The 16741-nt window shown below is 38.8% G+C and overlaps 1 pseudogene; it reads left to right on the top strand.

Annotated features, from left to right (window-relative positions):
* The first annotated feature begins 12047 nt into the window (after positions 1 to 12047).
* Positions 12048 to 16018, top strand: LOC100968164 (heat shock cognate 71 kDa protein-like; annotated as a pseudogene).
* The last annotated feature ends 723 nt before the right edge of the window (positions 16019 to 16741 follow it).

Raw genomic sequence — 16741 nt, 5'->3', positions numbered from 1 at the left:
ATGAAAGAGAATAATATTTTACTGCCAAATCCATTTAACAAACATTCAATGAGTGCCTAAACTAGGCCTAGCCACTGTGAATACTGAAATGTGTAATAACAGCATCTCCATTTATGGGGCAACTACTGCGTGCCTGGTACTCTGTAAGGATTACCTAATTTAATCCTCACAAAGAGTCTCTGAAGTAGTTTGGTATCATTATCCCCATTACGCACGATGAAACCAACACTCAAAAAGATTAAATAACTTGTCCAAGATCAGAGAGCTGTAAGTAGCAGAGTTAGGACTCAAACTCAGGTAGTCTGAATCCAGAGTCCATAGTTTTTCCACTATGTTACATTACCACAAGCTCACATAAGGAGATAAAATGGAGCCATAGAAACTCCAGGAAAAAAATTGTTAAAGTATATGTTGTAAGCTATATTAGAAGTAACAAGAAAAAGAATATATAATAATTACTGAGCAGGCATTGCTTTATCTGTCAGGCACTGTTCACAGTGTTTTACAGATAGTGACCAATTTAATTCACACAACAGCCAACTTGATGAAACAGGCAGTCTTACTCTCAATTTACAGGTGTGAAAGCTGAGGCACAGAGAGATTAAGTAACTTGTCCAAGGTCACACTTATTATGACAAAGCTTGGATTCAAAATCAGACAATCAGTTTTAGAAATAAAAGAAGAACAATGGAGAATCACAGAAGCCTTCAAGAAGATGATGAGATTTAAGTTAGATCCTTAAAAAAAAATAAAAGTAGGATTTAGAGAAGCTAGGAAGAAGGCATCCCATTTGAAACAGCAGCAGCTACCATTAACAGGTTCTCCAAAGCAGAGTTGGAAGTGTAAAGAAGTGTGAATACATCTCCCTCACCATTCCCTATGCAAAGCTGCCTTCACCAAACTGGACAGTTCTTTGAAAAGCATAAGTATGAGAGAGGCCAAAGGTAAAATTTAGAGAGCTGTTGATTAGGGACAGATCATAAGACTTCTGTGTAAGTCTTAGGCCTCTGCTTATGTATGTTTGGGGCTGGTAAGTAGAGCTTCACATTCCAAATGCTAGAGCCTCTAGTCCCCGTACACTTTGTTTTTCTTGTTTATTTCTCTACTTCCTGTTGGATAGCTAAAAAACAATAAGGCAACCCAGAAAGCAACAACATAGCTGAAAGGAACAAACAGTTAAAGATACAAGGCTTTGAAAAAGGTAAAAGAATCCCAGCGTGCTACAACTACTAAAAACAGGCAGGAGGTAGCTACATTGAGCCAGGATATAACCACATAGATAGAATTATTTACCCATGTCATCCCACTGTCTTCATTCTGCCTCTGGTAAGGCACCTCAATTCCCATCCTTAAGACGGTTATCCTTTACATTTGATTCCCTGTCTATCTCAAGAGACAGCTAAATAAAGAAACTACCCAGATAATGAACTATCCAACGGAATTCAATAGCATCCCATATCCCGTTATACTAGTGTGTGAACTGACTTGAATTAAATCCCAGGTAATAATTCAAATGCCATAAAGCCTTAGCCCAAAGCATGGTGGAATTGTAGGCCCTGATGCAGTTGTGGAAGATCATTTTAGGAAGAACTTCCTTTCAGTCTCTCAATTCATACCATGTAAGGTGGTGACAGGATAGTCATAAGCCCCATTTAAATTTCCTTTCTTTGAATTTTAGGTTGTAAAATTTTAAACAAAATTCATTTATCTGCTTATTTCAATTGTTTTATATAAACATTGAAGAATATTTGAAAAGCATGTTCACACACACCAGAGAGACAGAGAGCGAGAGAGAGAGAGAGAAGGCAAACATCACCCCTAGTTACACCACTCATTCTTGAATTCAACAAATATTTACTGACCACTGCCTAGAACTAACAGAGCATAATTTATCACCACTCACCCCCTACCTTCTTTCTTATTGGCATCTCTAGTGGTGAAAAGGCTCTTTTAGCAAAATAATGAACATTAATGAATATTAATTTTTTAAAAAAGATTTGTCATATAGATGCCCCACTAAGAAGCAACTGAAAGATTTAAGCTTGTTTCCAAAGGAGATATAATCAACTATTCTACAAAGCCATCTTCAACTGTACCTGAAAGAAGTCTCCAGCGAAAGTGCATGGCTTTGATCACTAAGGAAACAGCCAGAGCCCTAGAGGTAGAAAGAAGCATAGAAAGTAGAAGCTAGAGTATCATTAGGGAAAGAATGGGCTTCCTGAGCATTCATCTAACTCATCTGTAATTTGAACAGCTAGAAAAAGTACAGAATGCTTTTTGCACCATCCTAAGGATTCAAAGCATGCTCACAATTAGTGATTTATAAGATTGTGTTCTTTCTGGTGGTGAACTTCATCTTGAAGCCCTTCCAGACATTTTAGGGTATAAATTGAAGGGTTATTACAGGCCAGATGCTGGGAATGCATCACTGAGCAAGAGCAATAAACACAGGCCCTGACATCCCAGGGCTTAGAGTGTAGTTTCCACAGAAGCAAATAGAAATTTTCAGAACTGTGTGGTAAGTGCTATAATCAGGCAAGCACTGAAGGCACAGGGGTCGGGGGTCAAGGAAAGCTTCCTAGAGGAAACAGTATCTAGATTAACAGTTTAAAAAATAAGTAATTAGTAGAGGTTAGGAGGAAATATCCCTTCAATAAGAAATTGATAAACTATATTTTATAAGATAGTTTTATTGTATTGGCAAATATGGGGGATAAGAATAAAACTGCTTGATAAACTAAAAAAAAAGACAATGGAAGAAGAAAATAAAACCACACTATAAATAACACAAAGGAGAAATGATACTGATAATAACCCAGTAGGTGATATGTGGTATACAGAATAAAAAGTAAAAAAAAATGTAAATAAATAAGGAGCTTAAATGATTTAAAATAACACAATAGATAAAAAGGATAGACAAATAGACAAAGGAGATCCAATGTAAACATAATTGAGAAACATAAAGAATACAACAAAACATGGGCTAGAAAGTATTTAAATCTTCCCAGAAACAAACAAAAAAGAAAACTAAATGCACAGATTGAAAAAAAAAAACCACAACCCTATAAAAGTTGATACAGAATTATTAACACTAAAATATATCTTAGTAAAGCAACTGAATTTCAAGAATAAAGAATCTTCTAGGAATCTAGACAATAAATTAAAGTCATTAATAAGGGAATATATCAGGCTGGTTTCATTTGTTTCTAGAACAATATTCAACACTAGAAGAAAATGAAACAATGTCTACCAAACCTTCAAGAGAGGAAATATGTCTTATTATGCATTCTTTCACAAACAAAAGCAACAAGTGTTTTGGATCATACAGGAACTTAGGGAACATGAACACTTGAGCACTTCCTTAAAAAACTATTGGAAGAAAAATAACCTACACAAAAAAATGATGGATTGTCTCTGGCAAGATGGCTAGCACTTTGCACAGAAACCATTTAGCTACAGGACTAGGATGAAAACAACCTGGAAAATTATGGCTCCAGAATAGAATGTAAATCTTATAAATAAAAATACAACAATTATATAACTAAAAATGTAAAGACAGGCAAGGACAGAGAAGGCAGGACTTATTGTAGGTGTATTGATTTTTTCACATTTTATTTTATTTTTATATTCTTAAATGAGAGACCAGGATGAAATGCTTTCTTAAAGAGATGGTGGGGGGGGGGTTCTCATTTTGTTGCCCAGGCTGGTCTCGAACTCCTGAGTTCAAGTGATCCTCCGGTCTTGGCCTCCCAGAGTGCTGGGATGAAAGGTGTGAGCCACTACACCTGGCCTTTTCGTATTTTAAAGCTGGAAACCAAACGATATGATTTAAGGCTGATAAATCAAATGAGATATATAGGTATATTTTAAAGTATAAAGCTAAAAAGAACTAAGAAAATAGTACAACTAGGCTGGGCGCGGTGGCTCACACCTGTAATCCCAGCACTTTGGGAGGCTGAGGCGGGCAGATCACGAGGTCAGGAGTTCGAGACCAGCCTGACCAACATGGTGAAACCCCGTCTCTACTAAAACTACAAAAACTAGCCAGGTGTGCTGGCGCACACCTGTAATCCCAGCTACTCAGGAGGCTGAGGCAAGAGAATCACTTGAACCTGGGAGGTGGAGGTTACAGTGAGCCAAGATCATGCTATTGCATTCCAGCCTGGGCAACAGAGTGAGACTCTGTCTCAAAAAAAACAGAAAAACAAAAACAAAATAGTACAACTAAATATAATTGGATGAAGGGGATGTAAGATGGTGGGAAAAGAACATAGGAGTAAAAAGAAGTAGGTTCATTTTATCCTTGCTTATGCAGTCAATAGACACCATCTTTAAAATTGGAAGATTAAATACATGAAGTTATAGTTAAAATAGTAACTATCTGAAGAAATAGAAAATACAATCTTACAAACTATTGGTATAAACTCCCTTTCTCTCTCTCTCTCTTTCTCTCTCATGCACACATATACACTCAAAAGAGTTATAAAAGCTCTCTAAGAAAAGCATTAATGGCCGGACAGGGTGGCTCATGCCTATAATCCCAGCACTTTGGGAGGCCGACACGGGCGGATCACGAGGTCAGGAGATCAAGACCATCCCAGCTAACATGGTGAAACCCTGTCTCTACTAAAAATACAAAAAATTAGCCGGGCGTGGTGGCGGGCGCCTGTAGTCCCAGCTACTCAGGAGGCTGAGGCAGGAGAATGGCGTGAACCCGGGAGGTGGAGCTTGCAGTGAGCCGAGATTGGGCCACTGCACTCCAGCCTGGGCAACAGGGCAAGACTCCGTCTTAAAAAAAAAAAAAAAGAAAGAAAGAAAAGAAAAGCATTAATGCAGCAGGTCCATTTTATTTGGTTCTTACTTAGCTCTATAGCCATAGCAATAACACTTGCTCAAACTCAGGAGTAAGTTATAGAAATATTCACTGAGTTACTGATTAGGAATGTTATTTCATATTCCTGAGGCAGTGGGTCAAGATGAACCAGACTATCAGTATTCTTTTTTTTTTTTTTTGAGATGGAGTCTCGCTCTGTTGCCCAGTCTGGAGTGCAGAGACACGATCTCGGCTTACCGCAAGCTCTGCCTCCCGGGTTCACACCATTCTCCTGCCTCAGCCTCCTGAGTAGCTGGGACTACAGGCTCCCCACCACCACTCTTGGCTAATTTTTTTGTATTTTTAGTAGAGACGGGGTTTCACCGTGTTAGCCAGGATGGTCTCAATCTCCTGACCTCGTGATCCACCTGCCTGGGCCTCCCAAAGTGCTGGGATTACAGGTGTGAGCCACCGTGCCCGGCCAACATTCTTAAAGTAAACGTAAAGATTCATAATGTGCAGCTGGCACCTGGTTTAAGATTCACACTATGGCTGGCCATGTCACCATTCCCCTTTGAGAACTCCACATCCCAAGAAGTGAGTGGACTTCCCTGAATGGAGACATCTCACATATATATCTCTTTGGTTAGCAGATGTGGAGAGAACAGAAATTGGAATCATGCCTGTGACTTCTGCAGCCTTTATCTATGCATATACTTTCCTACTGTTCGTGTACTGTATCATTTGATGTAATAAATCTTACCCATGAGAAAATTCTGGTTCCAAAATGGCAGCATGGAAGCAAGCAGGCTTCACTTACTCCACGTACACCAAAAACAAAACATAAATATATAGCACCAAGATTATCAGGAGCAATGTCTCAGAATTCAAATATGAGGATAAGACAGTACCTGGGGCCACAGAAAAGTAAATAAAAACTCTGAGGAGATGGTAAGAGAAAAAGACTTCCATATTCATGACATCACTCTCCCCAGTCTGCCCAGAACCAAGCACACAACTCACAATTTCTACACTGGAAAAAGTAAGATTTGAGTGGACAACCAGTTTCCCCACCATCTCCGGTTCCTTGGCAAAAGACCTTTCCCTGCCTCAACCCATGGGAAGCATCATGAGTGCCTGAAGGGAAAAATATTACTGAGGAGAGGCAGAGATAAAGGTGGGAGGAAGGACTACAGTCTGCAGCCCTGGAAATTCTGATCTGTAACTTGGATAACAGAGACACTAATTCAGTGTGGTTGGTCAGCAGCACCATGCTACAGGACATTCATTCCATAGGTCCCCTGGACACGAACCCCTAGCCAGCCTTCCTACACCACCAGGATATCTCCTTTGAAACCTCCTCCATTCTGGACAGCTGGCACTCTAATTGTTGACTAGAACCAAGGCAAATCCAGGCTTAAGGCACCGTCTAATGCCAAAAAGATAGTAACCTGGCCAGAAAAAAATAGAGAAAGAAAGTCAAAAGGTATATTACAAAGAATCTCTAAGCAAACATATCCAATAAAAACCAAAACAAGCCAGAGAAGAATGGAATAAATTAAGTCATTCTTCAATGCAAAGGCATAGATGTATATCCACAGAAAACAACAGCAAACATGAAACCATAACCTCTTCAAATGGAAAAAACAAGGAATCAGTGACTAACCCTAACAAGATGGCAATATGTGAACTCTCTGACCAAGAATTCAAAATAGCAGTTTTAAGGAAACTCAGTGATCTCAAGATTACACAAAGCAAGCAATTCATAAATTTATTCAAAAAATTTTAGAAAGAGATTGAAATAATTTTTTTAAAAATCAAACAGAAATATTGGAAATAAGAAATATATTAAACTAAAACACTCATCACGGGCTCTCAACAGCAGAATGCATCAAAAAGAAGAATGGATCAGTGAGCTCAAAGACAAGATATATGATATATACAGACAGGGGAGAAAAAAGCAAAAAGAATGAAAAGGAATGAAGATCATCTACAAGATATGGAAAATGACCTCAAAAACAACAAATGTAAGAATTATTGGTGTTCAAGAAGGAATTGGGCAAGAGCAAAGGGAAGAAGGCTTATTCAAAGAAACAATAACAGAAAAAATTTTAAAGCTTGAGAAAGAGATAAATATCCAGATCAAGAAATGTTAAAGGAAACCAAGCAGATTTGACCCATATAAGACTATGCAAAGGCATTTAATAATCGATCTCTCAAAGATCAAGGACAAAGAGAGGATCCTAAAAGCAACAACAGGAAAGCAGCAAATAACATATAAGGCACTCCAATTCATCTGGCAACAGATTTCTTAACAGAAACCATAGTGGCCAGAAGGAGGGAGTAAGATCACATTCTCAGCCGGGTGCGGTGGCTCACACCTGTAATCCCAGCACTTTGGGAGGCTGAGGCGGGCGGAACATAAGGTCAGGAGATCGAGACCATCCTGGCTAACACGGTGAAAACCCGTCTCTACAAAAAAAATAGAAAAATTAGCCGGGCGTGATGGCGGGCACCTGTAGTCCCAGCTACTTGGGAGGCTAAGGCAGGAGAATGGCGTGAACCCGGGAGGCGGAGTTTGCAGTGAGCCGAGATCGCGTCACTGCACTCCAGTCTGGGCGACAGAAACAGACTCGTCTCAAAGAAAAAAAAAAAAAAGATCACATTCTCAAAGTGCTAAAAGAATAATTTAAAAACAAAAAACACTCAAGACATACTGTATCTAGCAAAGCTATCCTTCAAATATAAATGAGAATTAAAGTCTTTCCCTGGCAAACAAAAGCTGAGAGAATTCTTCATCACAACATTCATCTTACAAGAAATGCTGAAGGAAATTCTTCAATCGGAAAGAAAAAACACGCAAAAATAAAATATTTGAAGGTACAAAACTCATTGGCAAAATTAAGTACATGGAAAAACCCAGAATAATCTAATAATGTAATTGTGGCATGCAATTCACTTATAACTCTAGTATGAAGCCCAAAAGAAAAATCTATCAAAAGCAATAATAGCTAAGTCACTAAGTTGTGGGTTAAAAAAACAATAAGAGCAACAGCAGCCTGTTAAGAGAAAGGCAATATAAAAATATGTAAATTGAGACAACATAAACTCAAAATAAGGGGGTGATAGAGTAAAAGTATAACTACTTTTTTCATTTTTCTCTTGCTTTTATTCTTGTGATCTAAGATAATTTGTCATCTCTTTAAAAAACATATCTATGAAATGGTTTATATCTATAAAATGATTTCTGTAAGCCTCATGGTAACCACAATGCAAAAATCTGTAATTATTTAACTAAAAATTAAAAAAACAAATTAAAATGTACTATCAGAGACAATCTCTTAACCATAAGATAGTAAGAAAGAAAAAAAAAAGAGTAATTGTAAAACAACCAGAAAATAAGCAACATAATGGCAATAGTAAGTCCTTACCAATAATAATATTGAATATAAATAGACAATTCTCAAATTAAAAGGCATAGAGTGACTGAATTGATAAAGAAACAAAATCCAACTATATGCTTCCTATAAGACACATATTTCAGAGTCGAGGTGGAACAAGATGGTGGAATAGAAAGATCTACCAATTGTTCCTCACAAAGGACACCAATTTAACAGCTATCTACACACATAAAAAAGCACATTCATAAGAACCAAAAATCAGGTAAACACTCACAGTACCTGGTTTTAACTTCATGTCACTGAAATATATACTACAGAGGTAGGAAAAACAGTTTTGAATCACCGATGCCACCTCTCTCCCATACCTTGGCAGTGACAGTGTGGTGTTGAGAGCATTTTTGTGTCCTGAGGAGAGGGAGACTGCAGCAATTGTGAGGAATTGAACTCAGTGCTGCCTTATTATAATAAAAAACAAAATTGGACCAAACAGCTAATGCCTGTCCATGGAAGGAACATCTATTCGTCCATTCACATTGCTATAAAGAAATGCCTGAGACTGGGTAATTTATAAAGAAAAGAGGTTTAATTAGCTCATGGTTCTGCAAGATGTACAGGAAGCATGACAGCTTCTGGAGAGGCTGGAGGGAGCTTTTACCCATGGTAGAAGGCAAAGCAAGAGCAAGCATTTCACTTGGTGAAAGCAGGAGTGAGAGAGAAAGGGGAAAAGTGTCACAAACTTTTAAATGACCAGATCTCATGAGAACTCACTCACTATCACACGGACAGTACCAAGTGGATGATGCAAAACCATTCATGAGAAATCCGCCCCTATGATCCAATCACTTCCCATCAGGCCCCATCTCTAGCACTGGGGGATTACAATTCAACATGAGATTTTGGTGAAGACACAGATCAAACCATATCACAGTATTTAAACCAGCCCTAGCCAGAGGGGAATCCATCAAGGCCACAAGAACTGCAACATCTAGGTGAGTCCTAGTGCTGAACTTGGCCCAGGGAGAGTGGACTGGGGGAACACATGGTCTACTGAGACACCAGCTAGAGTAGCTAAGAGAGTGTTGGCATCACCCCTTGCCTAACCCCAGGGTTCACAGCTTGCAGCAACAACAACAACAAAAGACCTCTTCCTCTGCTTGAAAAGAGAAGAGAGAAGAGTGGGAAGGACTTTGTCTTGAATCTTGAATATCAGCTCAGTCAGAGCAGAAAAGAGCACTGATCAGGGTCATGAGGCCCCCTTTTCAGGCCCTAGATCTTGGACGACACTTATAGGCACACACCCAGCCAAAAGGGAACACTCTGACTTGACAGGAAGCACCCAGTCCTGGCAGGATTGATAACCTGCTAACTGAAGGGCCCTTGGACCCTCAATAACCAGCAGTGATACCTAGGTACTACATTGAGGCGCTTGGGTGAGACTTGCTGGCTTCAGGTGAGACTCAGCATATTCCCAAATATGGTGGCTATGGGGCAAGATTCCTTCTGCTTGAGAATAATGAAGGGAAAAGTAAAGGGGACTTTGTCTTGCACCTTAGGTACCAGGTCAGCCACAGAAAAGTAGAGTGGGCTCCTGGGGCCCCCAATTCCAGGCCTTGGCTTTGGTTTCTGAAACTCCCCTGGACCACAGGAGATCCCACTGCACTGAAAGGTGAGTCCCAAGCCAGGTAGCATTTACAACAAGCTGACTGAAGAGTCCTTGAGACTTAAGGGAAAATCGGTAGTAGTCTGGCAGTCATCACCGTGGATATGAGGTGGCAGTGGCCACAGGGTGAGGTTCCTGTGCCTTTGGAAAGGGGAGAAAAGAGTGGGAAGGACCGCGTCTAGTGGTGTGAGTACCAGCTAAGTTATGGTACAAAAAAACACCAGGTAGATTTCTAATATTTTTGACCTTAGTCCTTGGCACTCAGATGGCACCACTGGGACCATATAAGGCCTGGGGGAACCTGTCGCCCTGAAGGGTAACACATAGGCCCGACTGGCTTTGCCACCTGCTAATTGTAGAGCCCCAAGGCCTAAAGTGAACATAGGCAGTAGACAGGAAGTGGTTACAACAAGCCTTGGGCAAGAACCAGTGATGTTCTGACCCAGCACAGTCATAGTGGTGGTGGCCACAGGGCTGCCTGTGTCACTCCACCTCTGGCTCCAGGTGGTTCACAGCAGATAGAGAGATCTCATTTGTTTGGGAGAAAGAAAGGGAAGAAAACAAGTCTCTGCCTGGTAATTCAGAGGATTCTTCTGGATCTTGTCCAAGACCATCAAGGCAGTACCTCTATGAGTCTGCAAGAATCACAGTGTTACTGGGTTTGGGGTGCTGCCAAATTCAGATAGAATTTACATCACAACATGCAAGTCATTTCAAATATCTGAAAAGCCTCCCCACTAAGGGTGGGTACAAACAAGTTGCGACTGAGAAGACTAAAAGAAATACCTAACTCTTCAATGCACAGAGACAGAGGAATATCTACAACTATCAGGACAATTCAGGAAACCATGACCTTACCAAATGAGGTACATAAGGCGCCAGGGACCAATCCTGCAGAAACAAGAGATATGTGACCTTTCAGATAGAGAATTCAAAATAACTGTGTTGAGAAAATTCAAAGAAATTCAAGAAAACACACAGAAGGAATTCAGAATTCTGTCACTCAAATTTAACAAAGCATCAAAATAATTTGGAAGAATCAAGAAGAAATACTGAAGAAATGGAAGTAGCATAATTAAGAATGCATTATAGTCTTTTAATAGCAGAATTGATCAGGCAGAGGAAAGAATTAGTGGGAATGAAAATAGGCTATCTGAAAATACACAGGTAGAGGAGACAAAAGAAAAAAGAATAAAAAACAATGAGCACATCTACAGGATCTAGAAAATAGCCTCAAAATATAAATTAAAGCGTTATTGGCCTAAAAGATGAGGTAGAGAAAGAGATAGTGGTAGAAAATTTATACAATGGGATAATAACAGAGAACATCCCAAATCTAGAGAAAGATATCAATATCCAAGTACAAGAAGGTTATAAAACACAAAGCAGATTTAACCCAAAGAAGACTACCTCTAGATATTTAATAATTAAACACCCAAAGGTCAAGAATTTTAAAAGGATCCTAAAATTGGCAAGAGAAAAGAAACAACATAAAATTGAGCTCCAAAACGTCTGGCAACAGACTTTTCAGTGGAAACCTTTTAGGTCAGGAGAGAGTGGCATGACATATTTCAAATGCTAAAGAAAAAAAATTTGCCCTAGAATAGTATATACAGCAAAATTATCATTCAAATATGAAAGAGAAATAAATACTTTCCAAAACAAACAAAAGGTGACAGATTTCATCAACATCAGACCTGTCCTACAAGAAATGTAAAAGGGAGTACTTCAATCAGAAAGAGAGGAAAATTAATGAGCAATAAGAAATCATCTGAAAGTATAAAACTCACTGGCAATAGTAAGTGTACAGAAAAACACAAAACATTATAACACTGTAACTGCGGTGTGTAAACTACTCTCATCTTATGTAGAAAGACTAAACAATGAAACATGGCAGGAGAATCACTTGAACCCGGGAGGCAGAGGTTGCAGTGAGCTGAGGTCATACCACTGCACTCCAGCCTGGGCGACAGAGTGAGACTCCGTTTCAAATAATAATAATAATAATAATAACCACAAAAAACTTTAAAGACATAGAGCAATAAGATATAAATGAAAACTACAAAAAGTTACAAAGTACGGGAATGAAGTTACGACGTAGAGCCTTTATCAGTTTTCTTTTTGCTTGTTTCCTTGTTTATGCAAAGTGTTAAGTTTTCATTAGCTTAAAATAATGGGTTATAAGATTGTGTTTACAAGCCGCATCATAACCTCAAACCAAAAAATATACAACACACACAAAGTTAAAAGCATGAAACTAATTTATATCACCAGAGAAAATCACTTTCACTAAAAGGAAGACAGCAAGAAAAGAAAGAAGAAAGAGAAGACCACAAAACAACCAGAAAACAACAAAATGGCAAAAGTAAGTCTTGACTAATCAATAATAACATTGAATGTAACTAGAATAAACACTAAAATCAAAAGACATAGAGTGATGGAATGGATTAAAAACAAAACCAATCAATCTGTTCCCTACAAGAAACACAATTCACCTATAAAGACACACATAGCATAAAAATAAAGAGATGCAAAAAGATATTCCATGCCAATGAAAATAAACAAAGAGCAGGAGTTGTTATACTTATATCAGAAAAATTAGATTTCAAGATAAAACCTGTTTAAAAAGCCAAAAAGGTCACTATATAATGATAAAGATGTCAATTCAGTGAAAGGATATAACAATTTTAAATATATATGCACCCAACCCTGGAGCACGCAGATATATAAAGAAAATATTATTAGAGCTAATGAGAGAGACAGACCCCAATACAATAATAGCTGCATAATTCAACACCCCATTTTCAACACTGGACAGATCGCCCAGACAAAAAATCAACTAAGAAAAATCGGACTTAATCTGCATTATAGACCAAATGGACCTAATAGATATGTAAGGAACTTTTGATCCAACAGCTGCAGAATACACATTCTTTTCCTCAGCACATGGATCATTCTCAAGTAGAGAACACATGTTAGGTCACGAAATTTGTCTTGAAACATTAAAAAAATGGAAAAAATATGAAGCATCTTCTCTGATCAGAATGAAATAAAACTAGAAATCAATAACAAGAGGAATCTTAGAAACTATAAAAATACATGGAAAGTAAATGATAAGCTCCTGAATGACCAGGGTGTCAATGAAGAAATTACGAAAAAAAATTAAAAATTTCTTGAAAACAATGATGATGGAAACGCAACAGACCAAAAGCTATGGGATACAACAAAAGCAGGACTCAGAGGGAAGTTTATAGCTATAATTGCTTACATCAAAAAAGAAAAAAACCTTTAAATAAACAACCTAATGGTCTATCTTAAAGAACGAGGACAGCAAGAGTGAACCAAACCCAAAACCAGTAGAAGAAAAGAAATATTAAAGATTAGAGCAAAAATATATGAAATTTTAAAGAAGAAAACAATACAAAAGGACAATGACACAGAATTTGCTTTTTTGGAAAGTTAAACAAAATTGATAAATCTTTAGGTAGACTAAGAAAAGAGAGAAGACCCAAATAAATAGAATCAGAGATAAAACAAGGAGACATTACAACTGATACCACAGACATTCAAAGGATCACTAATGGCTCCTATAAGTAAGTATATGCCAAAAAATTGGAAAATCTAGAGGAAATGGAAACATTTCTAGACAGATACAACCTACCAAGACTGAATCATGCAGAAATTTAAAACGCGAGCAGACCAATAACAAGTAACAAGATCAAAGTCACGATAAAAAGACTCCCAGTAAAGAAAAGTCTGGAACTCAAGAGCTTTACTGCTGAATTCTACCAAACATTTAAAGAAGAACTAATACCAATCCTACTCAAACTATTCTGAAATATAGAGGAAAGGAATACTTCCAAACTCATTCTACGAGGCCAGTATTACCCTGATAACAAGCTACATCAAAAAGAAAACACACACACACACATCAGCCAATATCTCTGATGAGATTGAAGCAAAAAAATGAATAAAGCATAAAGTTGGTTCTTAGAAAAAATAAAGAAAATGTATAGCCCAGTAACTAGATTAACCTAGAAAAGAAGAGAGAAGATTCAAATAAGTTCAATTAGAAATGAAACTGTAGCTCATTGAGCTTGCCTGCAGCTCTCAGGGTTCCTGTGACTTTCTTCATCGTTGGAGCCAGGCCTACATGCCAGCAACCATGTCGAAGGGACCTGCAGTTGGTACTGATCTTGGCACCACATACTCTTGTGTGGGTGTTTTCCATCAGGGAAAAGTAGAGATAATTGCCAATGATCAGGGAAACTGAACCATTCCAAGCTATGTCACCTTTATGGACACTGAACGATTGATCAGTGATGCCTCAAAGAATCAAGTTGCAATGAACCCCACCAACGCGGTTTTTGATGCCAAACATCTGTTTGGACGCAGATTTGATGATGCTGTTGTCCAGTCTGATATGAAGCATTGGCCCTTCATGGTGGTGAATGACGCTGGCAGGCCTAAGGTCCAAGTAGAATACAAGGGAGAGACCAAAAGCTTCTATCCAGAGGATGTGTCCTCTATGGTTCTGACAAAGATGAAGGAAATTGCAGAAGCCTACCTTGGGAAGACTGTTACCAACGCTGTGGTCACAGTGCCAGCTTACTTTAATGACTCAGTGTCAGGCTAACAAAGATGCTGGAACTATTGCTGGTCTCAATGTACTTAGAATTATTAATGAGCCAACTGCTGCTGCTATTGCTTACAGCTTAGACAAAAAGGTTAGAGCAGAAAGAAACATGCTGATCTTTGACCTGGGAAGTGGCACTTTTGATGTGTCAATCCTCACTATTGAGGATGGAATCTTTGAGGCCAAATCTACAGCCAGAGACACCCACTTGGTGGAGAAGATTTTGACAACCGAATGGTCAACCATTTTATTGCTGAGTACAAGCGCAAGCATAAGAAGGACATCAGTGAGAACAAGAGAGCTGTAAGACGCCTCCGTACTGCTTGTGAACGTGCTAAGAGTACTGTCTCTTCCAGCACCCATGCCAGTACTGAGATCGATTCTCTCTCTGAAGGAATCGACATCTATACCTCCAGTACCTGTGCCTCATTTGAAGAATTGAATGCTGACCTGTTCCTTAGCACCCTGGACCCGGTAGAGAAAGCCCTTCGAGATGCCAAACTAGACAAGTCACAGATTCATGATATTGCCCTGGTTGGTGGTTCTACTCATATCCCCAAGATTCAGAAGCTTCTCTAAGACTTCTTCCATGGAAAATAACTGAATAAGAGCATCAACCCTGATGAAGCTGTTGCTTATGGTGCAGCTGTCCAAGCAGCCATCCTGTCTGGAGACAAGTCTGAAAATGTTCAAGATTTGCTGCTCTTGGATGTCACTCCTCTTTCCCTTGGTATTGAAACTGCTGGTAGAGTCATAACTGACCTCATCAAACATAATACTACCATTCCTACCAAGCAGACACAGACCTTCACTACCTATTCTGACAACCAGCCTGGTGTGCTTATTCAGCTTTATGAAGGTGAGCATACCATGACCAAGGACGACAACCTGCTTGACAAGTTTGAACTCACAGGCATACCTCCTGCACCCCGAGGTGTTCCTCAGATTGAAGTCACTTTTGACACTAATTCCAATGGCATCCTCAATGTTTCTGCTGTGGACAAGAGTACAAGAAAAAAGAACAAGATTACTATCACTAATGACAAGGGCCATTTGAGCAAGGAAGACATTGAATATATGGTCCAGGAAGCTGAGAAGTACAAAGCTGAAGATCAGAAGCAGAGGGACAAAGTGTCATCCAAGAACTCACTTGATTCCTGTGAATTCAACATGAAAGCAACTCTCAAAGATGAGAAACTTCCAGGCAAGATTAACGATGAGGACAAACACAACATTCTGCACAAGTATAATGAAATTATCAACTGGCTCGATAAGAATCAGACTGCCGAGAAGGAAGAATTTGAACATCAGCAGACAGAGCTGGAGAAAGTCTGCAATCTCATCATTAGCAAGCAGTACCAGAGTGCAGGAGGCATGCCAGGAGGAATGCCTGGGGGATTCCCTGGTGGTGGAGCTCCTCCCTCTGGTGGTGCTTCCTCAGGGCCCACCATTGAAGAGGTTGATTAAGCCAACCCAAGTATAGATGTAGCATTGTTCCACACATTTAAAACATTGAAGGACCTAAATTTGTAGCAAATTCTGTGGCAGTTTTTAAAAGTTCAGCTGCTATAGTAAGTTACTGGGCATTCCTAATGCTTGAATATGGAACATATGCACAGCGGAAGGATATAACATTGCACTTTATAAACACTATTGTACATGGAAAAATGCAATGTCTTAAATAAAACTATTTAAAATTGGCAAAAAAAGAAATGAAATGGTAAACTTTAAACTTTACAACTGACTCCACAGAAATACAAAGGATCATTCAAGACTATTATGAAAACCTCTATGCACATAAACCAGAAAATCTAGAAGAAATGAATAAACTCCTGGAAATATACAATCCGCCAAGCTTTGATCAAGAAGAAATAGAAATTCTGAACAGATCAATAGCAAGCAGTAAAATTTAATCAGCAATTAAAAAAAAAAAACCACTGCCAAGAACAGCAACAAAAACGAAAGCCCAGGTGGACCACAAGGATTCACAGCTGAATTCTATAAGACATTCAAAGCAGAATTGATACCAATCCTACTGAAACTATTTCAAAAGACTTAGAAGGAGGGACTCCTCCCTAACTCATTCTATGAAGCCAGTATCACACTGATACCAAAACCAAGAAAGGACACAACAACAACAATAAAACTACAGGCCAATATCTGAAAAATGTAGATGCAAAAAATCCTCAACAAAATACTAGCAACCCAAATCCAACAGCACATCCAAAAGA

This window comes from Pan paniscus, chromosome X, assembly GCF_029289425.2.
Source record: "Pan paniscus chromosome X, NHGRI_mPanPan1-v2.0_pri, whole genome shotgun sequence".
Taxonomy (NCBI): Eukaryota; Metazoa; Chordata; class Mammalia; order Primates; family Hominidae; genus Pan; species Pan paniscus.
Note: the sequence above shows the minus strand (reverse complement) of the source record. Positions and strands in the feature narration are given on the sequence as shown.